The sequence below is a fragment of the Hypomesus nipponensis genome, chromosome 12 (genome assembly GCF_054491055.1).
Source record: "Hypomesus nipponensis isolate SF chromosome 12, ASM5449105v1, whole genome shotgun sequence".
Lineage (NCBI taxonomy): Eukaryota > Metazoa > Chordata > Actinopteri > Osmeriformes > Osmeridae > Hypomesus > Hypomesus nipponensis.
Window position 1 is genome coordinate 15648639 of NC_140372.1, and position 10468 is coordinate 15659106.

The 10468-nt window shown below is 41.5% G+C and overlaps 1 long non-coding RNA gene across 1 annotated transcript; it reads left to right on the forward strand.

Moving 5' to 3' along the window:
- Positions 1–309: 309 nt before the first annotated feature.
- LOC146261688 (uncharacterized) lies at positions 310–9931 on the forward strand. Its single transcript, XR_014724811.1, has 2 exons — positions 310–865; positions 7779–9931. It is a non-coding gene; the product is annotated as an uncharacterized LOC146261688 (long non-coding RNA).
- The last annotated feature ends 537 nt before the right edge of the window (positions 9932–10468 follow it).

The following is a 10468-nucleotide window of genomic DNA, read 5'->3' on the forward strand; positions in this document are numbered from 1 at the left end:
GCAGAAGTGTAGCAAAAGTCACGTGTAAAAAACACAGCCAATTGAGAGGCCAGCCTTTGTGATTACATATTTGGACAAGGTTTTACACATACACAAATCTGAGAGCACATTTGTGGATCCTTGTACGCATTTGTGGATAGTACACATTTGTGGATAGTACACATTTGTGGATCTTGCTGTGCATTCGTGAATCGTGCTGTGCATTCGTGGATCGTGCTGTGCATTCGTGAATCGTGCTGTGCATTTGTGGATCTGCTGTGCATTTGTGAAACTTGCTGTGCATTCGTGGATCGTGCTGTGCATTTGTAAATACTTTTGCTACAATAATAGCCCCATATGAATGGTCCGGCAGGAAACCTTTGCAGCAAAAAAAACTGTGTGAAAATCCGTTTGGTATTCAGTGCGGTATGATTAATTGAATGCTGACAGCTCATTACCCCAACCAAACAGATTACACTGAGTGGAGCGATCGGACCTTTCCAATATAGCGGCCCCACGTCTCGACAGCGCCAGTAGGCAGTAGCGTTCATGCGGCGTCTATTCTTTATTATGTCTATGTGACCACCTGTCCCGCTTTGAGTTGTGTCGCACAGCAATTTCACCCCTTGTTCCGCACGTCGCATATTGAAAATGCTGTGCTATACAGCGCAAAGAGGGACAGGTGGTCAACCTACTTGACACATGCGCGAGCTTGGCGAGACGCACACACATCCTTTCTGAAAATGGTGTGCTGACCAAGCCCCACCCTCACCCTCATTTCGCTTCCAATCGCAGCTCGCTGTTACGAATATAAATTATTTTTGAGCGGCCATTGTTGTTTTCAACTGGAAACACCTAAAAGCCGGTTTGGAGGCAGCCACGTTCGGTAAGTCCTATTTTTACTCAATTTAAGCTAGAATCAATGATTGGGTTCGTGAAAGTACACTACTCTTGAATTATTGTGAAAGTTTGAGCACTTTGAGACCTTTAGATCGTGAATTTGAAGTGACGGAAAACCGAACTCCAAAAGTAGCTAGCGTTAGCTTTTTTCCTCTGTGTAATTACTGAATCATGTAGCATCTCGGCGAATTCATCAAAAGGGGAGGAGGGCAGCTTTTAGGAGAACAAGCAATTCCCCACAGACCTGTTGGCTCAGAATTTTGATTTGGGTCCAAAAAGTATTTGTAATAAGTCTATGCGCCAGGGAGACCGCATAGGCTAACATAGTTCACACTGCAGCGACGCGAATCGCTTGCCATCGCTCGCCTGGCTACAGTTCACCACGCTCGGGGGCGTTTCAAACAGATTCATGTAGAATGTAGTTCTCTAAAGTCACTGTTGTAGTTGTAATGGCCAAGTGTGCATACTTGGGTTTACGTACTCGCAACATCGATCAAAATACAACTTGTATACAAAATACAAAACTGTTTAATAGACATACACGTTGACATGTGTAAAAAACATTTTATTATATTACTCAGTCTCTGCTAATCTGTCGATACGATAGGGAGTTCCAGCCGGGCAAGCTAGTTACTACAGAACAAAGTTACGTAATGTCACTAAACTGAATTAGAAAGTACAAGCACCAACAACTTCGGCAACCTTGCGTAGGGAGGACAATAGAACGCGTCATTTTTGGCCAAGGCTAACCAACTGTCAAATACTGTGGAACGCCGGTAGCAAACGCATTGAATCGAATGCTAAGTTAGCCTGAATGTAGCTAAGAATGCCACTGAGAAATCTGGCACCGGAATTTTAAGGTCCACGTCCTTTTCTTAGCTCTATAACTAGCGACTACTAGCGAGATATTAAAAACAAACATGCCAGTTAACATGTAGACACTTACCCCTTAATGCTATCAAATGTTGGTTGCAATGCACATTGAGAAAGTATATGAAAATAATGTTTATAGTTTTTGTTGCTTTGGCTACCTTTCATAGAAGGTCGGCACAACCGGGAGACATATCTTAAACGAAAGTTTAGGTTGTTTTCTTCAAAATAAGGTATGTTTAGTCAATTTTAAAACATATACATTTTGAGAAAAATCAAGTTGAAGTCATGTTGATGAAAATCCCATAGGAATGCATTGAAATCTGAACGTTCTATTGAGAAAAAGGTTGGTTTTTCCCATGCACCTTTTTTCAGCATGTCGGCACAACATTGACACTTCCTGAAATGCTAGGTTACGTATAAAGACGTCATCAGTCTAATTTTAAAGAAAATCGAAAGACATACATTTTATGTTTTGGCTCCCTGAATGAGTCTTTCAGAAATCTGTGACGTCAGACGTTTTGAGCCTCTGTAACTCCCGCGCTTGATTCATGCTAGCCTGCTTCCAATGCTCAATCAACTGATTCACATCATACATTGTGCTACTAGCCGTATTATATATACCCGTATGTGGATGCAAGTATCGGTCATGGTTACTGGTTTAAAACATATATATTTCAGACACTTTACATGTATATTTACAGTGTGCAGATCAAAAAACAAACGTTGGTAATATAAAACCCACTCTCTTGGTGACTTTTTAAATACATGTTTCTACCGAAATGATTCATGGTTGTGATATGCAAATGCTGTTGTCACGTAGCACAAATCGGAACCAATCATTACCTTTTTTGTCTGTCAGGAAATGCAAAACTATTTTTAAAAAAGCGCGAATATTCTTTCTTTCTGGCAATCAATGGAAAATAAATTTTATGGCAGATAAAAAAAACAAGAACTACTGAAATTGCATTCATAGGTGAGGGGGAGCAACACATAGCCACTTGCAAAAGTTTAGGTATCATTTTGTGGTAAATTACCATTAGAAACCTTAACAAATGGGATCGTGATTGACATTATCACGCGTAGCGTAACCTAGTATTTCAAATGCCAGTGCACCTTGTAACGTTTAATATAATTACAAATAACTTTAAACTCCACGAACATTACTTTGATGATAAAATATGGAACAGAGTACATACTGCTGTAAGTTAACTGATGAAACGATTCAATCATTTAGTCAGAGTTAGTGATAAAGAATCGTGTCTCGGTGTGGTGTTTGAGCTACTGCACATAGATCACCTTTAAGTTGGATGTAAAGGGAATTTGCAAGTGTTCAAGCAGGTAAATGCAGAGCTCAAAACAGAGAGAGAATTTAAATGACCAAACACTGTAGGCCTACTGGCAGGGCCGCCCATGGAAATGGCTGGGCCCCTGAAAAGGTTCAGTGAATGGGCCCCCCTAATAGGTCTTTAGGCTACTTATTAACGCATGTACGTGTGTGCTCTCTCTCTCTCTACATAAAACATATGTTAACTGAGAGAGACTTACTCAGTGATGGGAGCTACATTATAGAAAAACAAATACATCTTTATACATAAAACTTAAACATAAAGTTTAATAAATATAACTGAGAGGCCTTAACAACTTGTGTGGCGCCGGGCCAGACACACACACACACATAAAAATAACAATTTGACACACCGAGATCTGCTACACTCACACCACATTTTCTAGTATAAAATGCAATTTACCTGTCTTCATCTTTGCCTATTATACAGCTATCTTCCTTGTCTTTCTGGATGCAGTCTTTTATAATGTATTTGAAGTCAACTTGTTTAGCCATTTCACACGCAATGGCAAGTATTGTGATTGAGCCTCTCCTGGCTCATTGTGGAGCACAAGTAATTTTTATGATTTTGAGTTTACTTAAGGACCTTTCTCCTCCTGCCACAGTTAAGTGGTTATGGTAAAGTGCAGAATATCCTCAGAGCAATGAGCAATGCAGAACATGCACTTTCTCAGTGTCAGCTTTGCTCTAACTAGCTTCCTCTTGGCTAGCATCGTGGCTACTGCTGCTCGTCTCTGCCATAGATATATCGATGGTCTCTGCAGCCTGGCTGGGAGCATCTTTCGAAGTTGACTGGAAAGCAAGCAACAACAACCATTGTCTAGCATTGTCACCGGCTAACTTGGTCTAGCGTTATGTTGTGTAGTCTGTCCTGTACCCTGACTCTGTTTAATAATCAACACTTGGTCCAACCCTGCGTTCGCACCACTCGTTACAAAGGGTGAGGTCTTCACCGGTTACGCCAACAATACAATGTTTATGTTTGCTTTTTTTAAGTAGGCCCTAATCGTGAGTATTTCAGTTCAAAATAAAATTGGTTATAATTTCTTAAAATATTTAGGACGAACATGATTATTGCTGGCATCGCGGCTGGGCCTCACCACGGCAGGGCCCCAGAAAGTGTTCCCATATATGGGAGGCCCTGCCTACTGAACATGTATTAGCAATGAATGATAGGTATAGAACGTTATAAAGCTTAGAGAGTGGCAGGCAGACAGCAGGCAGTTTATGAAGGGTGAGGTCACTCTGTTTGAGGATGTAGACATCCACAGAGGACCCATCTTAGATAAGTTGTTGGAGTCGACGTCAGAAGAGTTTGATGCTATGACTCAACAAGTTCTAAAACTTGTATTTGCTGGTTTAGTGAAAGTTTGCTGTAGGTTGGTAGCGGACCACTTGGAACATGGACGGTATGATGATGTGTCTGAAGATCAGTATCATGTCCTCAGATCAGTGCCCAAAACAAATGTTTCATGCGAGAGGGATTTTGGGATATTTGATTAGATCAAAGTTCAGGGCAAGTAAAATAGCATTAGAGGGTATGGTCATGTTTAAGCAGAATAGGTCCTGGGAATGGTTGTCAGGGTTAGATCCAGATAGAAGAGCTGAAGTTCTCGCCTCAGCTCGGACATCTGTGAAAGGAACCTATTTAGGTTTGTAGTCTTGCAATGGGTATGTAATATTCAGACTGTATTGGGTAAGTAGTCATTTGTTTGGTTTTAGCATTGGGTTGTCTGATCAAGTGGGCCTGTGCGGCACTGACAGACTTAGCTTTGCAGTGTGTCATTTAGCTATCGGTATGTAATATTCAGGCTTTGTGGTAGCTTGAGGATATTCATAATGGACCATTTTGAGATATGAGACAGAAGGGGGTGACTCCCTGTTAAGCCAAATGGTCTGCCATAATATCTGATAGCTGCATTGGGTAAGTAGTAGTAGTATTTGTTTGGTTTTAGCATTGGGTTGTCTGATCAAGTGGGCCTGTGCGGCACGGACAGACTTGGCTTTGCAATATTAAAACAGAAAATGTCTATAAAAGTAGATACAGGTAGGATTAGAAGAAGTACAGTTTGGTGATATGAGACAGGGGGCCCTGTAATGGGGTGACTCCCTGTTAAGACAAACTGTCATAGTTAGTATAGAAGTAATAGATAAAAGTTGCTCCCCTGAACCTTCACCATGGATGCAGAGGTGCACAATTGTCCTCTGAGAGCTATCAACCTGTAGGTTTTTTTCACAGGCAATGACTACATTTTGGACCATAGGTTTCATATACCTATAAATAAAGTATATTATTTATAATACGATTAGTGTATACTTTTTGTCCATCATAAACAAACAGACGTGTTCAAATCAAAGTATTTGAAAATAATGGGCAATGTCACAACAAGCACACACACCCTGTTCAACGTTAAATACACCCCCAAGTGGCCAAAATTTTACATTACAGCAGTAGTGCTAAACGTGACAAACATTTGCATATTTGTGGTCTCGATTTAACATAATTATTTATAGCGAAGTACTGGACACCGCATTAGCTAGCAATGTACAAAGAATGTAAGTCTGGATAAGAGCAGAAAATCTGATAAGAGCATCTGCTAAATGACCAATGTAAGTCATATTTCCCGCCCTGGCTGGATGCAGAGCTCTGTGACATAGAACAATGGCGTTCTTAAAGGGAGCTTCACAGCTTCTCGGTGCCACAAAACTCAAGGCTTAAAGCGGTGGAATGTTTAAAAAAATTACCTAAAATCACGCCTAAAAACTGGATTTGTGAGAAAACTAATAGAGGTAACTGAAATCTGACTTCGGATTAGTTTAAGTTACGTTAGGTTACATACGGAATTGAAAGAAAAACGGAGCAAAACTGTCCTCCCTACCTTGCGCCATGCTTCGTTTTTTTAAAATTAATGTATCGTACAGGACTGGGTAAGCAGCCACACAAACGATTAGTTTCTCCTCCACCTTGAAACCTAGAAATGTTTACCATGGTTGCCACGTTACGAGAAACAAGAAAACACTCTGATTGGCCATTGCTAGCGAAAATCGCTCCTCATTTGCATAAAGTTGAGAAAATCTCAACTGTCGCGTCGCTACCCACAATGCACCACGCAAGCGATTCGCCTGGCTCCATAGAAAATGAATGGAAAACATGTTGTCGCTCGCATCGTGTCGCTGCAGTGTGAACGCACCGTTAGGCGGCAGCCATGTTTTGGTCGCGTCATGTTCATAAGTTCACCATTTCACAGTTCGGTCGACACCAAAAATGTGTTTGTTACCAAACCTCGAGGAGGGAAGCCTTTAGGAGATGTAGGAATTGTGCTTGTAGCCAGATGCTCCGATTATTTTTGTGATTTGTGGAAAACTTGCAAGTGGAGTGAGACTGCGTCCCGAGGGTACTGATTGTTTTGACTTAGCCTCAATGACAGACTTGGCTCGCTCACTTACTGGCAGTGTGTAAACGATATCGTAATTCACTACATTCTAGTCCTAAAACGTCAGGGAGGGCCGATTTTTGTAGACAAGTGTCTACTGAAGATAGCCAGTATATAGGATCCTTCAAAACAAGCCTATTTCATTTGTCATTTTCCTGAGAAAGCGACTTACGTTAGCCAGGCTAGTTTCACTCAGTCAGTCTATTTAAAGGTCTCTGACAGTCAGAATCACTGTTTACAGGCAAAGGTCGAGCTGGTCAGATGTGTATATTGACCAGTTTAGAACTAAATACTCTTGCCAGAGCTTGGAATCGAGCCACATGTTTGGAGTGACTTTGCATGGCCAGGTCTCCATCAGTTCAACACATTTGGATTCAAGCTCAAGTAATGCCACTGCATTTCACAGTTAAAACTGTAGTTTATGTCAGTTGTAGATGTAAAAAGTAGTGCTGTCAAACGATTAAAATATTTAATCGCGATTAATCACATTAATGTCATAGTTAACTCGCGATTAATCACAATTAATCGCACATTTGTATCTATTCTAAATGTCCCTGATTTCTTTTTGTCCCAATCTTTTTTCAAATTTTAATGCTCTTATCAACATAGAAAAGTGGTTCGGATTGCTTTGTGCAAATATTTTTTTTATTGAAAACAACATTGCAATTGCCTGGCTTTGACGAGGGGGCAGAGAATTCGCATCAGCTGTGTGCTTGGCCATCAAGTGGTATTTCAGACTGGACGTGCTGCGATGATAGCTCAGTTTACAACGACAAAACACACAGATCACTGGTCTTGTCAATAGAACCATTTGGCAACTTTTTAAAAGCAAACTTTCCATTTAGAATCTTATTGGCATCCATTTCGGCATCTCGCGCTCGTCATCCACTCAAAACGTAACGTTAGCCTACTACCAGAGAATGTCTAATATCCGTAAACGGGCTCTGCTACTACTCTTTAGCCAGCTCGCAAGCCAGACGAGTGTTTGGCGTGCCTGTTGTTTTGTTTCCGGTCTAGCTAGATCCGGTGTGGTGTTGTAGTTTTTCTAACGTCGGTAGTTGTTGCAACAGCATGTGAAAAAAACTACAAAGTTTGCTAGGCCAAAAAGAGCGTTAATCGCGCGATAAAATAATTGACGCCGTTCATTTGGGTTTGCGTTAACGCCGTTAATAACGCGTTAAACTGACAGCACTAGTAAAAAGCTGAATTTTTCACATCTGACATGGATCCTTTCTTCACTTTTACAGGTCTGGAGGGTCATGCAGAGGCCTGTTCAACAGAGGATGCTGAGAGAAAAACTGATCCCTTGCTGGACTACCCCCCTCTAGCTGGACAGAATCAGGACAGCTTCTCTTCAACCCTGACCCCAGGACAGCTTCATCCAGCTGGCCTGCCCTGACTTGCCCCTGCCTGCAGGCCCTGCTTGCCCCTGCCTGCAGGCCCTGCTTGCCCCTGCCTGCAGGCCCTGCTTGCCCCTGCCTGCAGGCCCTGCTTGCCCCTGCCTGCAGGCCCTGCTTGCCCCTGCCTGCAGGCCCTGCTTGCCCCTGCCTGCAGGCCCTGCTTGCCCCTGCCTGCAGGCCCTGCTTGCCCCTGCCTGCAGGCCCTGCTTGCCCCTGCCTGCAGGCCCTGCTTTTCCCTGCCTGCAGGCCCTGCTTGCCCCTGCCTCCAGGCCCTGCTTGCCCCTGCCTGCAGGCCCTGCTTGCCCCTGCCTGCAGGCCCTGCTTGCCCCTCCAGAGACAGACAGTGAAAAAAGACAAACCAGCATTTTTTACTTTGATGAAAGTCTAAATTTGTAATCCTTTCCATGTCCCAGCATGCCAACCTGCTGACTTTTAGTGTCTTAAGTAATGAAACCAGTTCAAGTTATAGACTTTTGACCTGAATCCAATGATTAGTCATCTGAATAAAAACCACTCAAGAGAAGTACTGCTTCTTGGATGATTTGTGCTCTACATCAGTACATCTCACACATTTGCCTTTGTTTCCATGTGATTCATGGAATTGCTAGTTTCTGCTCCACCATTGTGTAATAAAAAATATAATTTAGGACAGCAATTCCATTTTTGTGTTATCCTTTCGCATTACACACATTTAGTCAATGTTCTTAAACTCAACCAATTGTTGTCATTTTACCATACTGTTCATATCGAACAGACATCAGTGTTTGGGAAGATTACTGTATATTTCCACTTTTGATCTGTATTTCCATTGTAAATTTGGTCTTTAATTTCAATTGGAAGGGGTATTAAAAGGTCTTCAAAAGTCTTAAATGTAACTTGTTTACACCTGTAGAAACCCTGTGAAGCCCCCACTCCAGAGACAGTTGGTGACAGAGAGGCGCAGACATTAAGTTAAACATAGTTATGCCTTAAGAGTAGAGTAAACAAGAGATTAAATGTGTAAATGGATGTTGAAACTCAATTCTCTGAGTTGGTGCATGTCAGTTTAGGCAAAGGTTGTCTTTTAAACATCTCTGTTTAAAAATAATTCAGATTTGATTGGAACTCTCTCTTTTATAAATGTATAGTTGGATTTGACATTTAACAGCCATTGAATTCATTAAGCAAGTTGTTTAACTCAAACAACCATAATATGTAGGCTACCTATGGTATACAAAGCTGCAGTCAGATTTGGCAAAATTGTTAGCTTGGATGTTATCTTGACATATACATGGGGTCTTGATGATGATGCGCACGTAGCTTCAAAGCAGAAAAACGCATCACATTTCAGGAGACGCAGAGAGTAGCATCTCGTCATATCACGCAGTCGGAGCACAGCTAGATCATCAGCGTCAGCGCTCTTGGGTACCCAGCATACAGTGTGGCATATCAAAAAACGCCAAGACTTGTGGTAAATAGTTTGGTTACAACAGCTATGCAAGGGTTTTCCGTTGTTGCGTTCGTTCAGTTAGATGTTTTTTAATATTGTTGTTTGTTAGTTAAAATAACCTTGTTGCTCACCCTGAGAGTGCATGTTGTGTGGTTTAATGGGAAGTGAGAATCGGCCATTGTACATCAAAGCAAGGGGTTGATCATGGGCTTTGCCATAAACCTTTTGCCAATGAGGCTATTCTTGATCATAAGTTGAGTGTGGTTCTGGAAAGCGGTCTTCAAGCCTTCTTTGAGAAATTCTGGAAACATGCTGCGATTAATGTGTTTTGATTGTGGGAAGTAATTTTTGGCCGACATCTAAACCTCATGCGTCTGCTACAGCATTTCTGCTTTGGCGTGACTTGCGCTGGGAGGGTGATAAACGGCATGGATTGGGATAGTGTGCGACAGGTGTGTTCTTATATAGGGTGAAATGGAATGAGAAATGTAATACAAAATGTCTTAAAGGGGTGTATTTATGTAAATGTTGCCTCAATATCTTTGTGTCAATAAATCAAATATCATTTTGACTGATGGTTTTCAAACCTTTTTGGGTTCAAGATGACATCACTCTGAAGGACCATTAACAATTTCACCTTGGTATGTCAAAATATGATTGAATTAGAGTAGTTAAAACTTTGGCAGAATCTAACAACTCTTACCACAGAAGAAACAGCTTACTTTTTTTATACAGTAACTGAACATGACAATATTCAACACTGAGAATAGCTCAATGGACTGGGACAGTGACCTGCAAAGTATAAAGTTGTAGGTTTGAATCCAGCCACGGTGTTTCAGCCTGTCTTAAATTTGAATATCTGTTAAGTTAAACAGGATGACATCATTATGAATTATCATGCTCAATTTCATGCAATTCCACTTTGAAATATCAACCTTTGTTCCAAAGCTGACCAAAGCAAATACTCCGCCCTTTCTACTCATACATTCTCAACAATTGGTGTGTAGCAGAAAGGATAGAGAGGCTGCCTTGTAACCTTATGTTCATGAGTTCAAATCCCCATTCAGCCTATTGTAGTTTGCCCAACATGAAGTAGTTTTGCTCTCTT